A 15,515-nucleotide genomic window follows, 5' to 3' on the forward strand; every position below is an offset into this window, starting at 1 on the left:
TAAGATTGGAGCCACTGACCGGTCCGCCGCTCGGTCTGGAAGCGTCGTCTGCCCCGACAACTCCCAAGAGAACGTACCTGTTTCCATTTGGCACAGCTACCAGGGTCTCCAACACTCCACGTTTACTCCCCTTTCTCACAGTCACCCACCTTCACTCTTCCTGTATCCTTGGTGTGACAACCTCACTGTAGGTCCTGTCCAGGAAACTCTAGTTTTCCCGGATGGCCCCGAGTTCATCCAGCTGCTTCTCCGGTTCCCCAACACGTTTATTCAGGAGCTGCACCCGGACACAAATTCCACAGGTGTAGTTTCCAGAAGCACCAACGGTGTCCCCGACTTCCCACATCGTGCAGGAAACACACTGAACCAACTTGCCTGTCATTTCTTCAGAAGCCAAAACACACAATTTCAAATAAGTGTAGCCTCCTTGCCTCAGCCTCCTCGCCAAAGACTCGCACTTTGCTCACTATGGCACTTCACCGCAACAAGGCAGCTTCCTGATTGGCCACTGCCCTAGAGCAACCCTGCTTATATTGGCTGATAAATTGCCAAATTTGCCAATTTACTAATTTGCGAATTAAATTCCTCAGTTTTGAAATTATTTTTCCCTGTGACTCACCTTCTTTCTCACGGAATTTCAAGCCAATAGTCTCTTCTCTCTGCTTCTGCTTGCTGCTTCTCCAAGCTCCACTTAAGGACTGGACAAGTGACATGTTAAAATAAATCAGTAATTCATGACTTAAACATTATCCGCAGAAGGAGGCTATGTTTTTGTTTGACTTTTGGCTCGGGCAATTTGAAGGCACTAATAATGCATCTGATATGAAGCAATGGTATTTATCTGATATAAAGCATCCTACAATGAGAATGCTTTAAGCAGTTGAGAAAAAGTTAGAGGATTGTATTGCTGATTGTATCTGTTCAAATGACGTGTGCAAAGCAGCTCACATAAATACTGTATCACAAGCAATCAGCAGTTTTGGTGTGAATTTAGCTACGCAGAGACAGAAACAGGTTATAAATCTGGAGCAGGAATCTTGGAGTGCAGGACGTGCGATCCTGTGACAGATTTGATTTGATTCAATTTATTGACACTGTCTTCAGGTAAGAGGCAACAAAATGCTATTTCCCATGCAGCCATATGAATATTAAAAAAAAACTTAAAAAAAAACTAAAAACACAACACAACACAAACATTCCCACAGCGGCACCAAAGTTCCCCACTGTGAGGGAAGGAACCAAAGTCCAGTCAACCTCCTCGCTGATGTTCCCCGATGTTCACCCGTGGTTGTGGCCTCCCAAGCCTCCCCGCAGTCTCCGCTACGGGCGGCCCGATGTTCAGGCCCTCTCGCCGGGAACGATGGAACCCCGACGTCTAATGGAAGAATGTCCTCAGCGGCCTGGACCTCTGAATCGATCTGTGGCTCCTATAGTCCACAGACCGAGCCGGCAGAGACCCAACGCCGGCGTCTCCCGGCAAAGGGCCCCAGGACTCCGCGATGTTGGTCAGCACCGCCCGCGCTGGGAGCTCCGCAAACCACAGTTCCGTGATGCTGATGCTGCAGGCCCAACACTCCGGAGCATCAAACGGCGATCCCAGGTGAGATATTGCCCGCTCCGGGATGTATCCAGCGTTGCGCCGCCGCTGCTGAAGCTCTGGACCAGTTCCGGCTGGAAAGACCGCGCAAATCCAATAGGTAGGCCGCGAGGAGGGGGATGAGGGTGCGACTTGGATAATAGTCTCATCCTCACCAGGAAGTGACTGAAGGACGGTTTCCCCCTTACCCTACCCCCCCTCCCCCACATAAAATACTAAAAAAAAACATACTTTAAACATACCAAAAATAAAAAATATAAAAAGACAAACAGATTGTAGGTGGAGGCAGCCATCAACAGCGCCACCGGATGTAAAAAAAATACAGATGGTTTGTAAGAGTAATGTCAATGTGTGTGCATTGATGATCAGTGTCTTCAGGATTGTAATGATTATGCATTCGGATCAAACGGGGTTCATACCGCAGTGAAGGCAGCTGCACTGAGCTCTCCTCCAGACAAATCGCGTTTAAAGTCGACTCCCATGCCAGGAACGAGTTAAAAATTCTTATCAGGTTTGCTGAACGTCAAGGGTACTGACTCCATCAAACGATACTGGTGGTTTTGGGATTTAAAACGATCTTATCATAAAAACTGGATGAGAAAGAGAAGAGGTCAGAGAGGACCCAAGAAAACTACAATCAGTCTCCAGCTCCAAAAAGCTCTGGATGAGCTTGAAACTACCCCTGAACTCTCGTTTGAAAGTTTGGAAGAGGAGCTGGAACCTCAACAACCTACAAGCGATATGGCTGCGAGAAGTGATACAAAGGAGAAAGAAATGAAAAGCTGGGAAGAAACGGTAAGAGCTAATATTCTTAAAGAGATTAGTAAAGATCTTCAGCAGCAATTTGCCAAAATGAATTCTACAATTCAGAATAACTTCTCCACTATGGAGGGCAATCTTTCTATGAAAATTGATAAGAGCTGTGGCGAAGTAAAAGAGCTTTATGTAGCCCTGAAGCAGCAGTTTAAAGATTTGGAGTCCAGCACAGCGAAAGAAATGGAAAGTATGCGGAGAGAGTATAACAACAAACATGACATCCTGCTGAAGCAATTAACAGACACGGAAAAATTGATGGAAGAAATGGAGGGTGAGATGGAACAGATGAGCCAAGAGATAACAGGTCTGAAAAAACAACACGATACGAATTGGCAGTTAACGAATAAATTGAATGAGAAATGTCAAGATTTAGAGGCCAGGTCTAGGAGACAAAATCTGAGACTTGTAGGAATTAAAGAGGGTGCCGAACACGGCCTTCAAATGCGTGATTTTATTACTAATCTACTTAAAGATGTTTTCAAACTTCCTGAAAAACCAAAGATAGATCTGGCTCATCGAGTGGGTCGCCTCCAAAAACACGATAATGCTAAACCAAGGCAAATTATTGTAAAGTTTCTAGATATTTCAACTGTGGAAACTCTATTAAAGAAGATAAAATATGGAGAAAATCTTACATTCGCTGATAATATCGTAAGATTCTACAGGGATTACCCTCGGGAAATTCTGGCAAAAAGACGCGAGTTTAAAACTGCAAGCAGTGTTTTATATGGACATTCTGAAGTTCGTTATGGCGTGATCTATCCAGCAAAAATGCTAATTACTTTTAAGGGCAAGCAACGCTCATTTACCGACCCGGACGCTGCCTGCAAATACGCCGAGGAGATTTTAAACAAAATTCAATCAGGATCAGATTAATTGACATTTTGTCTGGAAACCGTTTTTTCTGTTCAAATTAAACCACTCGAAACCTTCAGACAGTTACCAGACAGTCTTATCTGCAAAGAATGTGCTATTTAATAACACGGGCCGAACTAATCTTCTGAACTGAAAGCACATAGGAACTCTCAAGGTTGCAAGCACATCACCAAATTCTGAAGCACGGAGAACTATGAGACTGTCGCCTTTTGAAATGGCCATGATAAGAGGCATCTGTTTCACACTATATGACCTATTATTTACACATATAACTAACTAACTAATTAACCAATTACGCACAATATACTCAACCAACGTTAAAGGCGTAATGTCCTATACTAACACGATTAACTATATAGCAAGAAGGGTGGGGGAGGTTAGACATATATTTTAATTACTAAATACTAATAATGAATTAACTAACATACAGGTAAATGAAAAGTGTAATTTTTGATGAGGTATTTTAACCCATCATTATTTTTATTTTAAGCTAAATATTCTACCTTCCCTTTTATTTTATTCTATTTTAAACTGCTCAGCGATGACCTGATATGATAATTTTGGTAACAATTAGAGGGAACCGACTAACGTTGGGTCAAATTCTAACAGGGGGATAGGGCCCAGTGCATAATTTCATCGACGGAGGTCAAATTTAAAACAAATCTAGCTACCTTAGGTGGCTTTTTTGTAATTTATCGCTTTTTTGATAAATTACATTCACTTTTTTTGTTTATTCACAATTATGTGTTGCATGATTTAATCATTTTTATGTACACTTTATTTTATGTTTTTCTCTTCCCCTCAATTATGTTTAATAATGTCAGGAGATGTAGAACTACTGTAGAAATCATGAAGGACAACTCTGGATTCGGGATTCTGAGGTACTTGGCTGCATCACATGAAGCATACAGTCTGGTAATAATAGCCAATGCAAGATAATAGTCGAATAAATACCGGAGGTCTCACCTTCTGTAGTTGGAACATCAGAGGTGCGAATGAGCCAATTAAAAGAGGTAAAATTCTGGCACAATTAAAATCATTAAATATGGATATTGCGTTCCTACAAGAGACACATTTGAAACAACAAACTCAGATCAGATTAAGGGCAAATTGGATAGGTCAAACCTATTACTCCTCATTCACCTCTAAAGCAAGAGGCACGGCCATTATAATTCGGAAGGGCATACCTTTTAAATTAAAGAATTCCATATCTGATAAAGAGGGAAGATATGTTATAGTCACAGGAGAAATTTACAATACACCATTAACTATGATAAATATTTACGCGCCTAATTTTGATAACCCACAATTTTTTAGGAAAATAATAGATTTAATCGCAGAGCATAATTTTCAAAATATAATAATGGGGGGAGATTTCAATTGTGTTATAGATCCATATTTAGATAAATCAATAAAGCTAGGGAAGCGTCTTGTTAAAACCAAGACCTGTGAATTTTTAAATACTTATATAAAAAATAATAACATAGCTGATGTTTGGAGAATAGCAAATCCAAGTGGTAGGGAATACTCATTTTATTCATCAGTTCACAAAACTTATTCGCGAATTGACTATTTCTTACTGGACACAAAATTGATCCCGTATACGAATAAACCATCATATCATAATAGTATTATTTCTGATCACTCACCATTGACTTTTATACTTAAAATTGAGGGAATGCCGAGTATAAAGCCTTTTTGGAGGTTCAATGCACACATATTAAATAACCCGCAGGGTTATGAGTATATAAAAGAACAAACAAAACTTTTTTTCGAAATAAATGACACACCGGGTATTTCTGCACCGCTATTATGGGAAACCTTCAAGGCATATATTCGCGGTGTCATAATCTCTTACCAAAGTTTTCAAAATAAGGAAAATAAAAGAGAACTTCAGCGGATAGAACAGAAGATAAAATTACTAGAACGGGACAATGCAACTGACCCAACCATAAATAAACATAATAAGATAACTTTACTGAAATATAAAGTCAATAGAATATTATCGGCTAGAGTAATAAGATTATTCCAAATTACAAAACAAGCACACTTCGAATTTGGGGATAAGCCACATAAACTGCTTGCGAGGCAACTGAAGCAACGAGAAAAGGGAAAAACTATTACAAAAATTAAATCGGACAATGGTGAGTTGCTAACATTGCCTAAGGATATTAATAAGAGGTTTGCCCAATTTTATCATAATTTATACACATCCAAAATAAAGACAGATGTAAGTAAAATTACAAATTTTTTAGATAATTGCAAGCTCCCAAAATTGGATAGTTTAGAACAAGAGCAATTAGGAGCACGGATTACTAGTGAAGAAATAAAACAAATAATAAACTCATTGAAAAATGGGAAGACCCCAGGACCAGATGGCTTTAGTAATGAATTTTATAAAAGATTTCAGGAGTCTATTGTACCAAGATTATTTAATTTATACACGCAGGCTTATACTGAAAATAAACTACCAGAAACCCTAGCAGAAGCAACAATAACGCTTATACCAAAAAAAGATAAAGATTTAGATGAGCCTGGTTCTTATAGAGCTATATCACTTCTAAATACGGATCAGAAAATTTTAGCAAAGATTCTAGCTAGAAGGCTAAATAATTATATTAACAATTTAATAAATACGGATCAAACGGGATTTATACCCAAAAGACAATCATTTAATAATTTGAGAAGGCTTTTTAATATAGTGTACTCTCATAAGAAGGACAATGAAGATATCTCAGTGGTCACGTTGGATGCAGAGAAGGCATTTGATCAAGTAGAATGGCAGTATTTATACAAGGTACTCCAAAAATTTAATATGGGAGAGAATTTTATCAGATGGATTAAACTACTTTATGATAGACCTACGGCAAGAATATTAACTAACAATACGCTATCTCCAAAATTTTACTTATCAAGGGGTAATAGGCAAGGGTGTGCCTTATCACCATTGCTATTTGCCCTTATGATAGAACCGCTGGCCGAAAGGAATAGAAATCACCCGAATATTCACGGATATAACAGCAAGGACTCAAAGAATAAAATTTCATTATACGCTGATGATATCCTTTTATATATTACTAATACACAAACGAGTATACCCACCTTATTAACACTAATTGAGGAATTCGGCTCTTTTTCAGGATACAGAATAAATTGGAATAAAAGCGAAATTATGTCTTTAAAACCACAGGATTCGAGACACTTACTAAAATTCCCCTTCAAAATTGCAACAGAAAAATTCAAGTACCTGGGTATTCAAATTACGAGAAGACACAAATCATTATTTAGTGCCAATTTTATACCACTATTAAATAAACTGAATGATACGATTAAATTTTGGAAAACGCTTCCACTCTCATTGATAGGTAGAATTAACGCTATAAAAATGACTTTCTTACCACAATTAATATATTTGTTTCAAGCAATCCCAATATATATTCCAAAATATTTTTTCAAAAAATTAGATTCCACTATCACTAATTTTATATGGGACTACAGAACACATAGAATTCAACGAAAGCATTTGTGCAAATCTAAAGAAGTGGGGGGTTTATCATTACCTAACTTTATATATTACTACTGGGCAGTGCATATTAAGAACATAATATACTGGCTAGATAGTTCCACTCAGCAGTTGGAGTGGATAAGAATGGAGAAAGAGGAGTGCTATCCGCACGATATAGGAACGATCCTGCTCTCACCGATAAAATTGAATAGTATAATATATAAGAAGAACCCAATTATTCACAATATAATAAGAATTTGGAAACAAATAAAAGCATCCTTGAAATTAAATAATTTATCAGTACTAACCCCACTATTGAACAACCCCGCATTCAAACCTTCTCTCATCGACAACACATATCAACAATGGGATAGACTGGGGATTAGGAAAGTAGGGGACATGTATGAAGTGGGCAAACTGTTATCATTTCAACAATTAAAATTAAAATTTAAATTGAAGGATAATCAATATTTTAAATATATACAGGTATGTGACTTTATGAAGAAACATACACATAGATTTCAAACTATATTTTTAGATCCTTTAGAAGAAGCAATGAATATCAAGGCTGATTCACAAAAAATAATATCATACTTTTATAATAATATATTAAATAGAGAATCACCCTCAACAGAAGCATTAAGGGAAGATTGGGAACAAGAGCTAATGACAAAGATCTCGAAGGATAGATGGGAAAAATATTTGATGAATACACATAACTGTTCTATTAATGCAAGACATAATTTAATTCAATTCAAATTATTACATAGACTATATTATTCAAAAACGAGGTTGAATAAATTTTATCCAAACGTCTCTCCCAGATGCGATAAATGTTTGTTTCAAAACGCTAATACAACACACTCATTTGTTGGATGTACAAAGTTGAATAAATTTTGGAGTGATATATTTGATATATTTACAAAGATTTTCAAGTCAAGAATAGAACCCAAAACGGAATGGATTATATTTGGAATAATAGGAGAAGATACCAATTTAAATAAAGATCAAAATGTTTTTTTTAATTATGGGTTAATAATTGGAAAGAAATTGATACTTAAATTTTGGAAAAATACAACCACACCAACTGTTAAAATGTGGATTAGGAATATGATGGACATAGCACGCCTTAAAGAAATGAGACTCCGACTAATAGATAAATATGACCAATTCTTAAAGAGTTGGTCTCCTTTCATCGACTTTTTGGAATCATGTGATGCAGCGGTGCAGTTTCGGTAGAGCTACATCTCCGTAAGATTTGATTCTCTTTTAAGGGGCCTTCTCTTCTATTTCTACTTTCCTCTTTCTCTCTTCCTTTTTTTATTTTTTATATACACACTTCACGTTTTTCTACTCTCTACCATCTATTTTTCCACTTTTTCCCCTTTCTATTGCTTTCTTTTTCTTGTTCTGCTTCCCTCTTTCTTATAACATAAAACTAGAGTTTGTACATAGAATGGATTACGGTATTACATAGTTGGCACCTAAAATTAGGTGCCACTGTACTGTTTTGTGCTGTATTAACTTCTAATAAAATAAACAAAAAAAAAACAAAAAAAAAAAAAAAAAAAAAAAAAAAAAAACAAATTTCAAAAAAAAAAAAAAAAAAAAAAAAAATTCCCTTTTAGAACTGCTACAGAAAAATTTAAATACCTGGGTATTCAAGTAACCAGAAAATATAATTCTTTATTCAACGCAAACTTCCCGCCTTAATCACTAAATTAAACGCTCTTATTCAATTCTGGAAAACACTTCCGATGTCTCTAATAGGCAGAATAAATGGCATAAAAAAGATTTTCCTCCCACAAATTCTCTATTTATTTCAATCAATACCGATATATCTACCTAAACATTTAAAACAAAAACTTGATTCCCGGATTACAAATTTTATTTGGGATTATAAATCACATAGAATTCATAAACGACATCTATGTAAACCCAAAGAAATTGGTGGATTGGCGCTCTCCAATTTCTTATACTATTATTGGGCAGCGAATATTAAAAATGTAATTTACTGGCTGGATAATGCATGCCAGCAGGTAGATTGGTTAGTAATGGAGAGAGAGGATTGCTTGCCTTTTAATATAGGTGCAATCCTTCTCTCCCCAATAAAGTTGAATAACACAATATACGAGAAAAATCTGATTATCCATAGCACTTTACAAATTTGGAGACAAGTAAAATTTATTTTTAAATTAAGAAATCTATCTCTTCATTCTCCAATAGCTAATAACCCGTCGTTCAAACTATCTATTATAGATAAAACGTTTATTTATTGGGAAAGACCAGGAATTAAAAAGGTTGGACATTTGTACGAAATGGGAAACCTCCTATCATTCCAGAAATTACAGTCGAAATACAGTCTGAAAGATAATCAATATTTTAGATATCTTCAAATTCCTGATTATTTGAAAACATACACCTACAAGTATTAAACTCTGCTGCCAGATATATTAGACGAAGGTATGAATAGAAACGCAGTCAAATAATCTAATATCATACGTACAATATCTTTCTAAATATAGAAATTCCATCGTCAGACGCAATTAGAAGAGAATGGGAAGAGGAATTTACCTAAAAATCTCCTAAAACAGATGGGAAAAATATCTCCTACATATACATAATTGTTCGATTAATGTTAGACATATTCTAATCCAATTCAAAATATTCCACAGACTATATTACTCAAAAACTAAACCGAATAAGATTTTTCCAAATGTATCTCCTATTTGTAGGTATGTTATAATACTTACCTTCAGCGGCACTGCAATTCTGTCACTGGCCGTGCGCACGATTTTGGCGCCTTTGAGGTGGGGGCGGGGTTAAAACGCGTTTTTTTCTTACCTTGTCTTGGATTATATTTGGTTGGAGTGCAAGCTTTTGCTGAAGATTCGTTCCGACGGGCATTCTGTGCATTTTTTTTTTAAATCGCCCAACTAGTCATTTAAAAATCAGCTTCTAAAGCCGTCAACGCCGACAACGGGGACGGATTTCATGTAGGGGCCAGGTAAACGAAAGCCGTTTATTTTATGTATAAAAGTGGTCCTTAAGATGCCTTTAGTTCACATTTTAAGTTGCGAAACCAGCAGTGTTTTTCATGCCGATATGGGGACTAATCACCGCAAACCGCAACGTTCCAAATGATCGCGTTCCAGAAAAACCCACTCGCAAGTTGATTTAAATGGCCATTAATTTACAGGTATTAAACATTAAATTCCTTCCATTTGGCCTATAAATCCATGACAATGAAATTAAAAAAATATGTTATATTGTGAATTCTTGTGTGAATGTTATCTGGACACTTAGGCTATTTAAAAATGTTAATCTATTCTTAAGAAATTGATAGATGTTTAGATCTAGCAATTGAATTTTGTAATTAGCTACAATTAGGTAACTAACTAATGATATGCTATAATTTCAAGTCATCTGTTAGGTATGGAATAATTAGCATAGGTGATTAGTGTCTTGTGATGTCTTGTGCAAGTACGCATGTGCACGGGGAGACTCAAGGTGGCGTTGAGCAGTAAAGAAGCTTGTAAGATTACTCCCGTGTCCGAGCCTTATTCAAGTCTGTTCAAAGCATCCAAATACACAACAATTGGCGACGAGGATAAAAGAACAAAGATAAGAACAAGGCCAGCAAGAAGAAAAAAGAACAAGTTTAAAAATAGAAGTAGTATTTGGAAACAAAGTGGAACAGCACCAAGCCAAATGGTTTTGAATTGGCGCCAAAAAGAAAAAAACGGGAAGCAATAGCTCAGGGAAGATCTAGGAAAACAAGCAGGGGCAGTAAGGGTCACCGAGCAGTGTCAGCTTACCTGGAATATATCCAGGGCTGTGCAGCCCACAGCCAAGCCCAAGCAGCAGCCACAGACGTCGGGTGGGGGCCTAGTACCGTGAAGGCCAAGGACAGGTCCAGAGAGCCACCGACAGAAATTGAGTCTTCAGCCCGGGAACAGTCAGCCCATTGGGGGGAGAAAGTAAAGAAAGCCCAGTCGGGAGCAGAGTCAGCCCGACCGTGAGCAGAAAAGCGGACAGGCCCGCGAGAGAAGCGGAGAGAAGCAGAGAGCCGTGAAAGCCCGGTCGCAAGGGACGGCCGAGTGCGGGGAAAGCCCGGATGTGAAAGGAAGTCCGGCCCAGAGCGAAGAGTGGGTCCACGCGAGAGAAGCACTTTAAGCACTTCAGCCCGGTTGGGAGCAGAGTCAGCCCGGTCAGGGAAGAAAGCCGAGAAAGCCCGGTCGCGGAAGACGACCGAGAGTGGAGAGAGCCGACCCCGAGTGAGGCACAGTCCCGACGCTTGGAGCAGCGGGGACCAGCAGCAGAAAGGCAACAACAACTGCTGAGCCAGCAGCAGCATCGGATGTCCGGAGTGGCCAGCGGTGTTTAGAAGTAGTATCTTTGCTGCACCGGAGTCCACAGCAAAGATACTAGAGTATCTTTGGTCCACAGGCCGCAAGCTGGAGCAGTGAAATCCTTCACAATACAACTGTAATGCATTGTCACAGTAAAACAGGACTGTTGGATGTGTAATGCATTGGACTGTTATCAATAATTTAAGTACATCTATGTGCATAGGAAGAATATGTTTAAAATGTTCTAGTTGCTATTAATAGGAAATGTGGGTTAATGGTGTAAATCTATTATTATAAGATTAAATAAGAGACAGTGATTGTTGCTAAAGCTAATTAATACAGAACTGTGTTATCCAGGGCAGATGCCAGTGTTTTGGTTGTACAGGAGATATGTGTTTTCTTATCTTGAGGTAAGCAGTGTTTTGTCTGTACAAGAGTACCTGAATAGGGCACCTGGATAGCAACAGGTAGCATGGCTATTCAATGGATAGGAAAATGGCCCCAGTTAGATTCTGGGTGCAATTTTGAGAAATGGACTGAAGTCTTGGAGGCTTCGTTCATTTCTAATGATATCACTATAGAGGAGAAGAGGGCATCGTTTATATTGCTTAGGAAGAGAGAATTATCACACCTTCCGTACGTTACTGCTACTAGCAGCGCCCACGGAGGGTAAGGAGGTATTAATGGCTCATTTCTCGCCAAAACCTCCAAGGGCATTCAGAGGCAAGGAGCATGAACTAAAGAGGGCGGGGAGTCTCTCAAAGGACAAAGGTCAAGTGCAAAGGGACCAAGGTCAAGTGCAAAAGGACAGAAGTCAAGTGCAAAAGGACAGAAGTCAAGTGCAAAAGGACAAAGGTCAAATGCAAAAGGACAAAGGTCAAGTGCAAAATGACAAAGGTCAAATGCAAAAGGACAAAGGTCAAGTGCAAAAGGACAAAGGTCAAGTGCAAAAGGACAAAGGTCAAGTGCAAAAGGACAAAGGTCAAGTGCAAAAGGACAAAGGTCAAGTGCAAAGGGACCAAGGTCAAGGTCAAGTGCAAAGGGACACAAGTCAAGTGCAAAGGGACACAAGTCAAGTGCAAAGGGACACAGGTCAAGTGCAAAATGACACAAGTCATTGCAAAGCCAATATAGTTCTTACTTGATGAAGAACCAGAGATATGACTTAATTGGACAAGTAGATGAACAACAGAAAAGGCTTAATCTATGCAAAAGGCTTAAATGATATAGGAAAGCCAGTGTTGTATTGCAAAGACAATATAGTTCCTACTTCTTGATAAAGAACCAGAAAGGTGACTTAAGAAGACGAGTAGATGAACAACAGAAAAGGCTTGAACGATGCAAGGAAAGGTTGAATAAATGTGTGACAATGAGTAGAAAGTGGCTAATAGAAAAGTCTAAAGAAGAGAGGCTGGCTGATCAAGCCAAAAGTAGGCAGGACCGATTGCAATTAGGACACTTCAGTATAGTCCAGCATGGAGCATCCTTCACTGAGCAATGGACAAAGGGTTATGCATTGCAGAATCTCATGAAACACCAAGAGCAGATAAATAAGCAGAGAAGGGAAATTGAACAGCAGAGGAAGCTGCTAGAAAACGAAAACTTGCAGCCATGGGTCAGATCCCACCTCCAAAGAGGAAAACAAAACAAATACATGAACCAGAAAATGATAACTCATAAAGCAAGGGGTAATGTATTTTGAATTAAGTATAATACCATTGTGTAACAGTGTATTATTCAATGATGGGTAGGAAAAGAGCATATACCATGCAAGTGAAATGGATTTAAAAGGGGAGGAGTGCGGTGTATGTAATAAAAATGGTATTACTTGCCTCCAAGTTAAAGGGGGAGGAGTGTTATGTATATAATAGAAAAAGCAATGGAAAAGCAATAGGGAACAAGATGCTAATTTCCGAGTATGAAAATAGCCATAATCTTTTTTATACTGAAGATATGAAAGTGAATTAGGTGTCAAATTAAACTTCTTTTTATGCTTTATCTGATGTGATAAATTACAGACTTGATTTTTTAAATCTCAAAATTTTGTAACATTGCTACTATTTGCAACAAATGTCTCTCTCAAGAAGCAACTATAACACACTCCTTTGCCTCTTGCATAAAACTCCATAAATTTTGGAAAGGAATCTTTGAAATGTTCTCAAAATTATTAAAAACAAACCTGGACCTCCATACAGAATTGATTATCTTCGGAATAGCAGGAGCCTGCTATGAGCTATCAATATTTCAAAGACGTTTCCTTAACTATAGCCTGATAATGGCGAAAAAACTTATACTTAAATTTTGGAAAAATGCATCTACCCCAACACTTAAAATGTGGATCACAAGCATTTCTGAGACGCTACATATTGAAGATATGAGACTCGTCTTAGTAAGAAAATCAGAGCAATTTGCAAAGATATGGTCTCCCTTCATTGATTCATTACAAGGATAGTATGGTGCAACACAACTTTGGAATTAAACCGATTTACAGACAGGGTGATGGGTGTGGTGAGAAATGAAGCTGGTATATCAACACGTTTTGGTCTTTTTAAAACATTTTTTTTTTCGTTTTTGTCTTTTTAAAAAAAATGTTTTTACTTACTCACTTTGACTACACTCTTCGGTAGTTTAGGGGTTCTATTTTTACACATTCACTCTCTTCCACTCTCTCTTTCTTGCTCTTTTTCTATTTCATTTTTGTCAAAATTAAAATGGAAGATGTACAATAAATGTATTTTGTCATATGCCACGGTTTATGCTATTGTACATTGCTTCTAATAAAAATTTAAAATATTAAAAAAAAAAGAAAAAAACAAGAGATGGCTGGGCTTCAGAGAATTTTGCATCCACTTTAGCCAGAGAACTGGAGAATAGCCAACGTTGCTCCTTTGTTTAAGGAGGGCAGTAGACACAAATCAGGAAATGATAGTTCGGTGAGCCTTACATCAGTGATGGGGAAATTATTGGAGAAGAGTCTTGGGGATAGCATAAGGTTATACGTTATAGGAGCAGAATTAGGCCATTTGGCCCATCATGTCTACTCCACCATTCAATCAAGGCTAATCTATGTCTCCCTCCTAACCCCATTCTCCTGCCTTTTCCACATAACCCCTGACACTGCATCTGATAAGCACACATTTATTTGGAATTGTCAGCAAAGCTTTGTGTAGGAGGTCAAGTCTTATACATTTAATAGCATTTTTAAGGTGGTGGTGATGAAGATGAATGATAATGTGGGCAGTGATGTTATATACATGACCTTTGGTAAAGGTTTTGATTGAGTCCCTTCTGGTAGGCTGATCCACAAGATTAAAACACATTAGATCATGGAGACTTGATAGATTGGATCGAGAAGTGTTTTGGTCATAGAAGATAGAGGGTAATGGTGGAGGAATGTTATTCTAACTGGAAGTGTGCGAGCAGTGCTGTTCCACGGGGCTCAGTCTTGGGACCAGTTTTTAAAATTTATTTTAATGAAAATATAACTGGGTTGATTAGTACGTTTGCAGCTGACACAAAAATGGGCAAATTGTGGATAGTGTTCACTAAGAAGATTAGAGAGTTTTAACTATGAGAAGAGGTTGGAAAAATTTGGTTTGATTTGTCTCAAACGTTGAAGGGTAAAGGTGATAAAAGTATATACAATTTTGACAGGTATATCCAGGGTAGGTAAAGAAAGTGTTTCTCTCAGGGTGGAAATATCAAACCGTAGAGTTATACCCGGAAAGTTTAAAGGAGATCCATGTGGCAAATTGTTTTCTTATGATGGAGAGCGGTAGGTGTCTAGAACAGCCAGGAGAAGTGACAGCATTGAAAAGGCATTTCAACAGACATATAAACAGGCGAGGAATTGAAGGATATTAACCATGTACAGGTAGATGTGCAGTTTAAAAGTTCCCATATTTTTGTCCATTTTACCTCAGAGATGTGAATTCTGAGGTAAATCTATATATCTATATTGATACTGTTAAAAGATTCCTTTTTATAAAATTATCTTGTTTGAAATAAATCTTTGCACTCTCAAATTACATTCACAAATTACTGTTTGGATCATAGTGGAGGAGCAAGGAGCAGAATAAAAAAAACATTTAAGGCAGGAGTAGGCAGTCATTAGCTCCATACAAATATATTAATCAACATGGACTCAGTGGGTTGAAGGGGCTTTCTCCACTCTCTATATCTAAAACTAAAACTATTGAGGCAATTGTGAAAATATCATAATCTATTCATTTAATCTATATATTGCACAAAAACGCTACACGATAGCACTACAATCTTTTGGCCCACCTTACTCACTCTTGCCTTGTGATGTAAATGAAACAAGTTTCGTGGCATGGTCATTGATGGCATTTTTTTACAAGTTATTGCC

Source organism: Leucoraja erinacea, chromosome 1 (assembly GCF_028641065.1).
Source record: "Leucoraja erinacea ecotype New England chromosome 1, Leri_hhj_1, whole genome shotgun sequence".
NCBI classification, from domain to species: Eukaryota; Metazoa; Chordata; class Chondrichthyes; order Rajiformes; family Rajidae; genus Leucoraja; species Leucoraja erinaceus.